Source organism: Meles meles, unplaced genomic scaffold (genome assembly GCF_922984935.1).
Source record: "Meles meles unplaced genomic scaffold, mMelMel3.1 paternal haplotype, whole genome shotgun sequence".
Lineage (NCBI taxonomy): Eukaryota > Metazoa > Chordata > Mammalia > Carnivora > Mustelidae > Meles > Meles meles.
The window spans coordinates 495,430-507,783 of NW_025721141.1; positions in this window are offsets into that span (position 1 = coordinate 495,430).

The window sequence follows — 12,354 nt, forward strand, 5'->3', positions numbered from 1 at the left end:
TTTATATTATAAATCCATATAATATTTATATATTATATATATAACATTTATATATATTACATTTATATATATTTATATATATTATATACATTTATATATATATTATATATAATTATATATATAATATAATATAATATAATTATATATAATATATTACATTTATATATATTACATTTATATATATTATATATATAATATATATATAAAATATAAAACCATGCCAATACTCTTTGCTATATATATAGATATATAGCAAAGAATATATATATATATTTCTTTTCAGTGTAACAGAATTCATTGTTTTTGCACTAGACCCAGTGCTTCATGCAATACATGCCCTCCTTAATACCCACCACCTGGCTCACCCAACATCCCACACCCTGCCCCTTCAAAACCCTCAGGTGGTTTTTCAGAGTCCATAGTCTCTCATGGTTCACCTCCCCTTCCAATTTCCCTCAACTCACTTCTCCTCTCCATTTCCCTATATCCTCCATGTTATTTGTTATGCTCCACAAATAAGTGAAACGATATGACAAATGACTTTATCTACTTGACTTATTTCACTCAAAATTATCTCTTCCAGTCCTGGCCATGTTGATACAAAAGTTGGGTATTCATCCTTTCTGAGGGAGGCATAATACTCCATAGTGTATATGGACCACATCTTCCTTATCCATGAATCCATTGAAGGTCATCTTGGTTCTCTCCACAGTTTGGCGACTTTGGCCATTGCAGCTATAAACATTGGGGTACAGATGACCCTTCTTTTCACTGCATCTGTATCTTTGGGGTAAATACCCAGTAGTGCAATTGCAGGGTCATAGGGAAGTTCTATTTTTCAATTTATTGAGGAATCTCCACACTGTTCTCCAAAGTGGCTGCACTAACTTGCATTCCCACCAACAGTGTAATAGGGTTCCCCTTTCTCCACATCATCTCCAACACATGTTGTTTCCTGTCTTGCTAATTTTGGCCATTCCAACTGGTGTAAGGTAGTATTTCAATGTGGTTTTGATTTTAATCTTCCTGATAGCTAGTGATGATGAACATTTTTTCATGTGTCTGATACCCATTTGTATGTCCTCATTGGAGAAGTATCTGTTCGTGTCTTCTGTCCATTTTTTGACATGATTATCTGTTTTGCATGTGTTGAGTTTCAGAAGTTCTTTATAGATCCTGGATATCAACCTTTTGCCTGTACTGACATTTGCAAATATCTTCTCCCATCCCATGGGTTACCTCTTTATTTTGTTGACTGTTTACTTTGCTGAGCAGAAGCTGTTGATCTTGATGAAGTCCCAAAAGTTCATTTTCACTTTTGTTTCCTTTGCCTTTGGAGACATATCTTGAAAGAAGTTACTGTGGCTGATATCGAGGAGGTTACTGTCTATGTTCTCCTCTAGGATTCTGATGGATTCCTGTCTCACATTGAGGACTTTTATACATTTTGAGTGTATCTTTGTGTATGGTGTATGAGAATGGTCGAGTTTCATTCTTCTACAGATAGCTTTCAAATTTTCCCAGCACCATTTATTGAAGAGACTGCCTTTTTTCCATTGAATATTTTTTCCTGTTTTGTCGAAGATTATTTGACCATAGAGTTGAGGGTCCATATCTGGGCTCTCCACTCTGTTCCGCTGGTCTATGTGTCTATTTTTATGCCAGTACCATGCTGTCTTGGTGATCACAGCTTTGTAGTAAAGCTTGAAATCAGGGAACGTGATGCCGCCAGTTTTGTTTTTGTTTTTTGACACTTCCTTAGTAATTTGGGGTCTCTTCTGATTCCATACAAATTTTAGGATTGTTTGCTCCAGCTCTTTGAAAAATACTGGTGGAATTTTGATCGGAATGGCATTAAAAGTATAGATTGCTCTAGGCAGTATAGACATTTTAACAATGTTTATTCTTCCGATCCAAGAGCATGGAATAGTCTTCCATCTTTTTGTGTCTTCTTCAATTTCTTTCATGAGTATTCTGTAGTTCCTCAAGTACAGATCCTTTATCTCTTTGGTTATGTGTATTCCCAGGTATCTTATCGTTCTTGGTGCTATGGTAAATGGAATCAATTCTCTAAGTTCCCTTTCTGTAATTTCATTATTAGTGTATAAAAAATCCATTGATTTCTGTACATTGACTTGGTATCCTGCCATGTTACTGAATTTCTCTATGAGTTCTAGTAGTTTGGGGGTGGAATCTTTGGGGTTTTTCATATAAAGAATCATGTCATCTGCGAAGAGAGAGAGTTTGACTTCTTCCTTGCCAATTTGGATACATTTTATTTCTCTTTGTTGTCTGATTGCCATTGCTAGGACTTCTAATACTATATTGAACGAGAGTGGTGAGAGTGGGCATCCTTTTTGTGTTCCTGATCTCAATGGGAATGCTGTGAGCATTTTCCCATTGAGGATGATATTTGCTGTGGGTCTTTCATACATAGATTTTATGATATATATTTTTAATATTTATTTTACAAATTTAATACTACTTACTGTTAAATCATAACAGTATATAAAGAAATCATCGTCTCATTATGGATCTCAAATCCCAACTTACATTATATAGAATCTTAAAATCTGATAAAGGATAAAATGTAGGACAAAATTACTATTACCTTGTGCAGAGAAAAATTGCTCAGTACACAGAGAAAAGTAAATTTATATTGCTATTTACAGATATACAGAAAATTGTCCACTGTTGATTAAAGTTAATTCATTAAGGAATGTTATATTATAGAATTATTTGAACATAATATAAAATAATCTATTTCTTGTAAGGAATGGACAGATTTCTTCACCAAAAGATTAAGGAAATGGTAGTTAGTTACACTAAAATTATAAAAATTAATCTATTAAAAGGCATCATGGTCAAAATTAACACAATGATACAGACTGAAAGAAGATAATCTACACACTTAAAGCAAACAAAACGAGGGCGCCTGGGTGGCTCAGTGGGTTAAAGCCTCTGCTTTCAGCTCAGGTCATGATCCCGGGGTCCTTTGTTCAAGCCCCACATCGGGCTCTCTGCACAGCTGGGAGTCTATTTCCCTCTCTCTCTCTCTGCCTGCCTCTCTGCCTACTTGTGATCTGTCAAATAAATAAATAAAATCTTTAGAAAAAGAAAAAAAATAAAACAAACAAAATAATAGAATCTAAAATGTTTAAGAAATTTCTACATATCATTGAAGAGACATCAATTTAACTAAAAATCATGGAAATAAAATTTGGGATGTTAATTGAGTCTGGTGGTTGGTATTATGGAGGGCACATATTGCATTGTGCACTGGGTATGGTACATAAACAATGAATTCTGGAGCACTGAAAATAAATTTTGAAAATAAATAAAAATTAAAACAAAACAAGCAAACCAAATCAATAAAGTACCACTCTGTAAAATAGAATAGCAAAATTTTGGGGGCTGAATAATATTAAACGGAGTGATGAATGTGGACATGTAATTTTTTTCTAAATTACCACTTGTAATATAGTTGGGTTTGGCATCTTTGGGTACAATATACTGGTATCAGCTAATTTATATTTAAGAATCATGGTCATTGATATAAACATAAATTCTCAGAATTATCAAGATAATGAAAATAATGCAAATAACTTGAAATTTGCTTTGAGTTATGAATAACAGATTCTCCAAAGTATGGGACTTAACCACAAAATTTATTTTTTCTTTTTTTTAGTAAAATGCTTAGATTTAAGTAGTTTGTGATAGAAGATAAAACTTAAGCATTTCTTAATAAATCTTAGGTTAAATAAAATAAACAAGTTATGACATCTTCAATGACATCAAGAATTATTTTCAAGGCATAGAAATAAAAACCAGGTAATACTGCAATATATAAAATTTAAATAATGACTTCAAATAGGTATTTTCATGTGTGGAAATGTGATAAATATTAAATAGCATTATAAATCACTGTAGAAAGAGGGTCCAATGCAACACAAAATTTTGTGAAAATTGGAATATCTATGTAACAACATGAAATTATTCCATTATTTTGCTTTTTTCAAAAAGTATTTTATTTATTTATTTGACAGAGAGACAGAGATCACAAGTAGGCAGAGAGGAAGGCAGAGAGAGAGGGGGAAGTAGGTTCCCTGCTGAGCAGAGAGCCCAACAGGGTGCTTGATCCCAGAACCCTGGGTTCATGACCTGAGCTGAAGGCAGAGGCTTTAAACCACTGAGCCACCCAGGCGCCCCTATTATTTTGCTTTTACAAGAGATACATTAATGACTTTAAGGCAATTTATTGAAGAGGATATCTGGATGTCCAGTAAATATATAATAAATCTACCCATATCAATAAAAAAATACATATTAATATAAAAAATGAGAAATCTTTTCTCACAAACAGGTACACAAAACTTTCTTTTTAAGATTTGTTTTATTTATTTAGAAAGAGAGAAAGAGAGCATAATTGGGGGCAGGAGCAGAAGGAGAGGGAGAGAGAGAATCTCATGCAGTCTTCCCCAGTGAACAAGGAGCCTGGCATGAGGTTCAATCCCTGGACCCTGAGATCATGACCTGAGCCAAAATCAGGAGCCAGCCACTTAATCAACTGAGCCATCCGAGCACCTTTATGTTCATAAAAGTTAAAACAGCAACAACAACTGCAACAACGCCCCAAAAACAGTAATAAATGATTTTGACAATGTAGTGAAAGAAAATGTTCTTTCTATTTGCATCATTAGTGAAGATTAAAAAAAAAATCCTACGAAATTTTCTTGTATACAATTGGATGGTATTTTTGAAAGTACAGACATTTTCCTTCTAGGATATTGTTTCTATTCTATATAACTCCTAGGTGGAGAACATCATTAACAAAATGAAGGATTACTTAGAAGCTGAGGTCAATATTAAAAGAGCAGTCATTCATAGGGAAGTAATGGTTCAGAACTGGACATGATAAATATTAGATGCAGAAGTAATGTCAAAACAACATTAAAGTACAGGTATTTGGTAGCATTTGGAATTTAGAAAAAAATATTAAATTAGGATAAACAGAGGCAGTGATCATAAATGTGAACCAAAGAAAACGAGAAGGAGAACTTTGAAAATTTGGTGGAGTCTAATTATTCATGGAGGAAAAATTAACAAAACACAAAATATTTGGAGATAATAACAAGATAAGCATACCAGAATCTGAAGGGAGTAACCACAAATAGCAAGTGTCTAAATAAGAAAAAGAAAAAAATTAAAATTGTGTTGAAATCTATAGCATAGAAATCTTAAATCAAATGACTCCACAAATGAAACTACTTGAATAATCAGTTTGGAAATAATTTGTGAAATTTAAAACGTTTAGAGGTAATAAAACCCAAATCTCAATGAGTATTTATCTCTGTTCATTTTATTTTAGAATTAGAAAATCAACTTCCCCTTTGTCACTTAATGTTGTGGAGCATGTAGTGAAATATTTTGGAATTATGAAAATTATTTTAAAAGGAGATTGCAAATGGAGTTATTAATATATGAATGAGCCAAGAGATACAGGGTGACAAGTGGAGGTGTTATACTACTAATCTAGAAAGAAACTGCATTTTATTCTGTTCTCAAACATTAATAAGATTCACATTTTCAAAATAACTAATTTTATATGAGGCCTTAGGAGAAAAAAAAGGTAATAACATACATTACTATAATTAAAGACTAGGGACTGGATAACCTGGAGGGATTGAAAGTTGAAATCACAGATGACTTAGCAAAACATATTAATAGGTTTTCTAGGATTTCTCTAGGAATTTAAATGTTTTCAGTTGCTTAGTAATTCGTTCCATGTCTCCCTAGAAACATCTAGAAGGTATGTCAAGGAGGATGGTATATATTTAGAACTCTATTTCGAAGTTCAGTAAGCTGGAACTAGATGTCTTTCAAAAGCTACATACTAGAAATTTTGTTACTCTGAAGTCCTCCAAATAGAGAAGTAATTTTCCATGTTGACCTGCAATTTATATTTGTATACTGTCGGTAAAACTATGTAATATATTTCTTATATTTAATACAGGGGATTGTAAATGTTAAATTAAATAATAACTGCAATGATGCAAAGAAAATGAAGACAGTATTTAGAGCAATAAAATATATGCTAGCTATAGTCCTTTGCAAGACTCTAGTGGATTTACCCTATTCATGTTTTCAGTCACTTATGGGAATCTTACAGATTCCCCCTGTATGCAAACATCTATTGTTTACTCATTCCATAAAAATGAAACATACACTTTACCAATTAAGAACCAAGAATCTAGTAAGGAAGACAGAATATTAAAAAATAAATTGCAGTAGAGTAACAGTGGAACTTACTGAAAGTCTAAAAAAAGTGTGATAAGACACGTGCAAAAAAGATAATTCAGATCTAATGAACATACACTGAATGACACTTTAATGAAGAATTCATAAAAATTAATACATTCTAACTTACAACAACTCTCTAAGGCAGGCAGGCGGATAAAACAATCTCAGAGAGGTTAATTAACTTGCCTGATGACACAAGAGTTAGTGATAGATCAAGATTGCAAACTCATGTTTGTCTGATCTTAAGGTCCACAATATTAGTTTTTTATATGGAACAGAGTTAGATGTCACACATCTTCTGTAATTTATTTATTTATTTTAAATTTTAAAATTAATTTTATTCCTTCATGTAACACCCAGTGCTCCATGAAACATGTGCAGGACTTGCTATCTACAGAATGAAGAAAGAAACATAAGAAAAATGCATGTGTGTTGAAACTTGAAGGACAAATATGATATGATTTACAAAGGCAAAGGATTGTGAAACAAGAAATACATTACTTTTTAAGATTTTAAAAATTATTTATTTATTTATTTTAGACAGAGAGATCATAAGCAGGAGGGGAGGGTAGAGGGAGAAGCAGACTTTCCACAGAGCAGGGAGCCTGCTCCAGGACTGGAGCCCAGGACCCTGGGATCATGACCTGAGTTGAAAGCAGACATTTAATACACTGAGCCACCCAGGTGCCCAGAAGAAAGATATCCTGAGAAATGAAAAACTCCTGAGTAGGGATATACCTTCAGATTTATGTGTTGTATCTCTGGGATCTGAATGTAGAAATGTGTGGAATTGATATTGGGAAATGGAGAACACATTGAATTTAAATAAAGACTTGAATGACTCTGCAATACCTCACAAACAAGATCAATAAGAAGATACTGCAAAAAATTTGAGCCACTTAACACTTTTGAGAAAAATAATTATATAATCTAATGATCCTTTGGGGGAAACCCAAAAAGATGGTATCGAATGACTGAAAAATAGAAAATCAGAATTTGTTCATAATGTCAGTGGTACAGATTCAATTTTTTTTCTCTAGTACTGATGAACTTTTTCAAAAGCTATCAGCAATCTTTTTTTCTGAGACGTGGTTTACTCTTCTATCAGGAGACAAGGGGAGTTTTATATATAACATAAGTGTCTAATTCTTGCGTCTGTGGTGAGATTATAATGGTCATTCCTTGAATGTGGCACATTTAGCAGAGAAGTAAGCCCAGTGACCCTGATCTGCATTAAATCAAAAATCTCTTGTTTTATTTTTTTTCTCTCCCCTGTTCCTCTCAGCTTCTCTTCAGTCTAAGTTTTTTTTTTCCTTTATAATTCACTGACTTTCAGTATTCTATTGTGTGAGGTCTTAACTAACAAGACTCTCCTCATCTTCTGTGTCTATCCCACTTCCTTTAATTTCCTTTTTAATCTGTATGTATGAAAAATATCTGTAAGTATAAAAAACTGTTTAGCTACCATTATGTTGTATATTTTTCAAGATATTTTTGACAAACAATGACTTTTTATTCCAAAATATGAGCATTTATGATGTTAATAAGTTTGTGAGGAAATTATTATACAACATATATAGAGATATAGCATGCATTATATCCATAAGTGCTTAGCTCTAACATCTATACTGAGCTATTATATATTATGTACATAAAAGAGAATGTATTCTTCTGAATATCCTATAACTAGGACTTTGTTTATGAAAGTTTCAACTGGAGAAGTCTGAGTTTACTGCTTGCAAATACGTGCCTTAACAACCATAAAATGGTGTTCACTCTAGTTTCATGTGAGAGGGCAGTAAAGAAAATGAGAGTTTGTAGTGTGGTTTCAACAAAAAGTGAGGTAATGCAATACAACATAATAACATAAAATTCCTGTATCCTTTTCTTCATGTTCAGATTGAAGCAAAAAAATGGAATAAAAAAAATAAAAAAAAATGGAATGATTGAAGGGCTATACAGGCCCTATCTCTCCACTTACTAAATTAAGCATTTCGTTGCTCTGTTTCTAAATAGCAATTCAAAACTGTGTCTCATAAATAGAAACTACCTAGTCTTAATTAGTCCTACTGTCCCCACACTGCTATTCTTCAGTGGGGTTTTAATATGGACTAAATGAAGTGGTGATCTTGCTTATGTGAAGAGACTGTGAAGAGGTGTAGTACTAAAATAGATCAGAGTTTGTTAGTGCATATGGATGGGAAAATAAAGTTATGATCAGAAACAGAGATGGCAAATGAGACCTAATTATAGAGTCATTTACTCTCATTTATTAATAAAGAAGTCAAGGGCAGCAGAGTACTAAAAGATTGTAACACTTCCTTAAGCAATTTGTCTTTTATAAGCTACTCCAAAGAAATTTGATATATGGTTTTGAAATAAAATAAACTGCAGGATGGTAGCAACATTTTAGTTCTTCCAATGGTTCCACCCGTGTCATAGGATTGACCCTAATTAAGTAGAAAGATAAATAAGAAGACAATTAGATACAGAAAAAAAGGCACAGAGCCCATGGAGTTTCTCAGACTCTGTAGCTTTATTGGAATTCTTAATCTTCTAATTTAAAGACTAGTTAAGTATGTAATTTTGGTCCAACCTGAAAGAGTCAATGTATCTGGAATTCTGCGTATAATTGAAGGATGCACACCAATTGCTTAAAATCATACCTAATAGGGAAAAAATGACCATAGATCTGTTAGAATTAAATTAATCACACTACTTGAGGTGGGAGGGTGCTAAGACTTATAAGATTAATAAAAGCAGCCACGAGGTCTTTTCTCCTTTGGATGCTTGTCTGCCTCCCACCCCCCAGTCCAGCAATCCATTTCCACAGCCATAACATAACATTTAGTAGATCACCCAGGCCAGCACACAATACAGGACTCTGAAACCAACCATCCCCTTTTTGCAGGAGAGGAAAGGCGAGGGCAGAAAGGAAGACATCTGAACCCCAATATAAAAATCACAATAATTTCCTATAAAATATGCCTTGGTTTATTATCTATTGAATATGATCATTAAATCTCTGCTTTCATTTAATCTACATCCTAATGAAGAAAAACAGACAAAAATCAGATAAATTAGTTTGGTGTGAGATGGGAGAAAGAATAAGAAGAATAAAAACAAAGCAATATTATTGAGAGGTCAGAAAGGCTTTATGAAGCAGAAAGCATTTAGATAAGAGCCTGAAAGTATTAAGAGATTGGTCTAAGGAATAGGGAATGGTCAGAAAGAACAGCTAATAGAAACACACTGGGTTAGAGCATACCATGTGTGTTCCAGAAATGAGGAGACCAGTGTGGCTGGTTGTAAGTGAGCCAAGGAGTTGGTAGGAACAAGGAGATTAAGGTAGGAGTATGATAAGTTCCATTTTGAGCACACTGAAGATAAAATGCTCTATTATTTATGTGAAATCCAGGCAAAAAAAATCAGGCAAAACATACTTTAGAGATAGATATTAAACTATACGTTGCATGTGGGGGGTGAGGGACTATGAAAGAATATGAGGAAATCTTTTGGGGAAAAGGTCTGTATATTCATCTAAGTATTAGCCACATAGGTTCAAACATGTATCAAATTTCATCCATGGTATACTTAAGATGAGTTCAGTCAACTCACCTTTCTATATGTATGTTCACTTTCATAAGAAGTTTTTACAAATACCAGGAGACAACATAATTGTAAGCCACCCCCAATAAAATTAATACATATATTTACTGATGATGTTAAAAGATAAAAATAAGTATGTAGCAATATTTTTATGCCATAGACATTTATTTCATTAGTAATTCATTTAAAACATTTTATATACTTTGACCTTGTATAAAAGGACAAGTTTTCATTAATAATTTAGCAGCAAAAAAGCAAAACAAAACAAACCAAAATTTAGCAACAAGGAACATGTTGTAATCAGATTGTATTTATAACATACAATACTTTATGTAACATAAAATATTATATATGTAATGTATGCATTCCTTACCTATGAGAGAAATATATATATGTTGGTTAAAATATTTTGAGTTCATTGAAAAATCAGTGATCTTAATTTCAACATTTTTCATTTATTTTGCATGCTACATGTTCATTATTTTTAAATATGTTTTATATTTAATAATATATATACATATATATTTATTTATATGTAATGTGTTATTTGTTTCAGGGGTACAGGTCTGTGACTCATCAGTCTTACACAATTTACAGTTTTCACCATAGCATATACCTTCCTCAATGTCCATCGCCCAGCTACCCCATCTCTCCCACCTCCACTTCAGGCACCCTCAGTTTGTTTCCTAAGATTAAGTGTCTCTTATGGTTTTTCTCCCTCTGGTTTTGTCTTGCTTCATTTTTTGTCTCTTCCCCAATGATCCTCTGCCTTGTTTCTTAAATTCCATATATCAGTGAGATTGTATGATAATTGTTCTCCTCTGATTGACTTATTTAGCTTAGCACAATAACCTCTAGTTCCATCCACATTGTTGAAATTGACAATATTTCTATTTGTTGAAGGCTGCATAATATTCCATTTTGTGTACATATAGATATAGATGATATAGATACAGATATAGATATATAGAAACTACATCTTCCTTATCCATTCTTCTGTTGATGGACATTATGCTCCATTCAATAGTCTGGCTATTGTGGACATTGCTGCTATAAACATTGGGGTTCATATGCCCCTTCAGGTCACTACATTTTTCTCTTTGGGGTAAATAGCCAGTAGTGCAATAGCCAGTAGTTACTGGGTCCTAGACTACCTCTGTTTTCAACTTTTTGAGGAAACTGCATGCTGTTTTCCAGAATGGCTGAACCATCTTGCATTCCCACCAACAGTGCAGGAGGGTTCCTCTTCCTCTGCTTCCTTATCAACATATATCATTTCCTGGCTTGTCAATTTATTTTAAGTCTAAATGGGACCTTTTAGGGACACATACATGGCTCAGTTGGTTAAGCATTTGCCTTTGGCTCAGGTCATAATTCCAGGATCCTAACATTTGTTTTGCAGGGAGCATATTTCTCCTTCTTATTGCTGTTCATGTACTCCCTCACTCTCTTTCTCTTTCTCTCAAATAAATGAATAACAAAATAAAGAAGTGAAATTTTTTTTAAGATTTTACTTATTTATTTAACAGACAGAGATAACAAGTAGGCAGAGAGGCAGAAAGGCAGAGAGAGAGATGCGGGGCTCGATCCCAGGTCTCCGGGATCATGACCTGAGCTGAAGGCAGAGGCTTTAACCCACTGAACCACACAGGTGCCCCAAATAAGTGAAATCTTAAAAAATAATAAAAGGGCTCTTTTAGTGGTATTAAGCTAACAGAATTGTTTTTGCTAGACATTAATACAAAGCAGGTAATGATCCCTTCACTTCTCTCCATTACTGTGGCCTAGACCATTAAAGCTTTAAGTCCTAAATCACACCCTAAGTTATGAAAGTTCCACTTAAAGTTAAAAAATTTAGAGAACACGTAAAACAAAGAATAGTAAAATCACCTTTTAAATCACAGTTTTTGTCAAATAAAATGTACATTGTTAGTAAATGTGGCAGAACCACATGGAAAGATTTCATTTTCCAAAGATTCAAACTAAAACATCAAACACACTTATTTAAATGCTTCCCAGAGGTGATAAGACCCACACAAATAGAAAGAAAGGAAACATTTTCCTTGATCATTGAAGAGAACAACAAAAAAATTTAAAAAATAATTATTGAGAAGGTATGAAATAAAAACAGACACATAGACGAGTGGAATAGAGTAGAGAGCCCAGATATGGACCCTCAACTCTATGATCAAATAATCTTCAACAAAACAGGAAAAAATATACAGTGGAAAAAAGACAGTCTCTTCAATAAATAATGCTGGGAAAACTGGACAGCTAAATGTAGAAGAATGAAACTCGACCATTCTCTTACACCGTACACAAAGATAAACTCAAAATGGATAAAAGACCTCAATGTGAGACAGGAGTCCATCAGACTCCTAGAGGAGAACATAGGCAGTTACCTCTTCGATATCAGCCACAGCAACTTCTTTCAAGATATGTCTC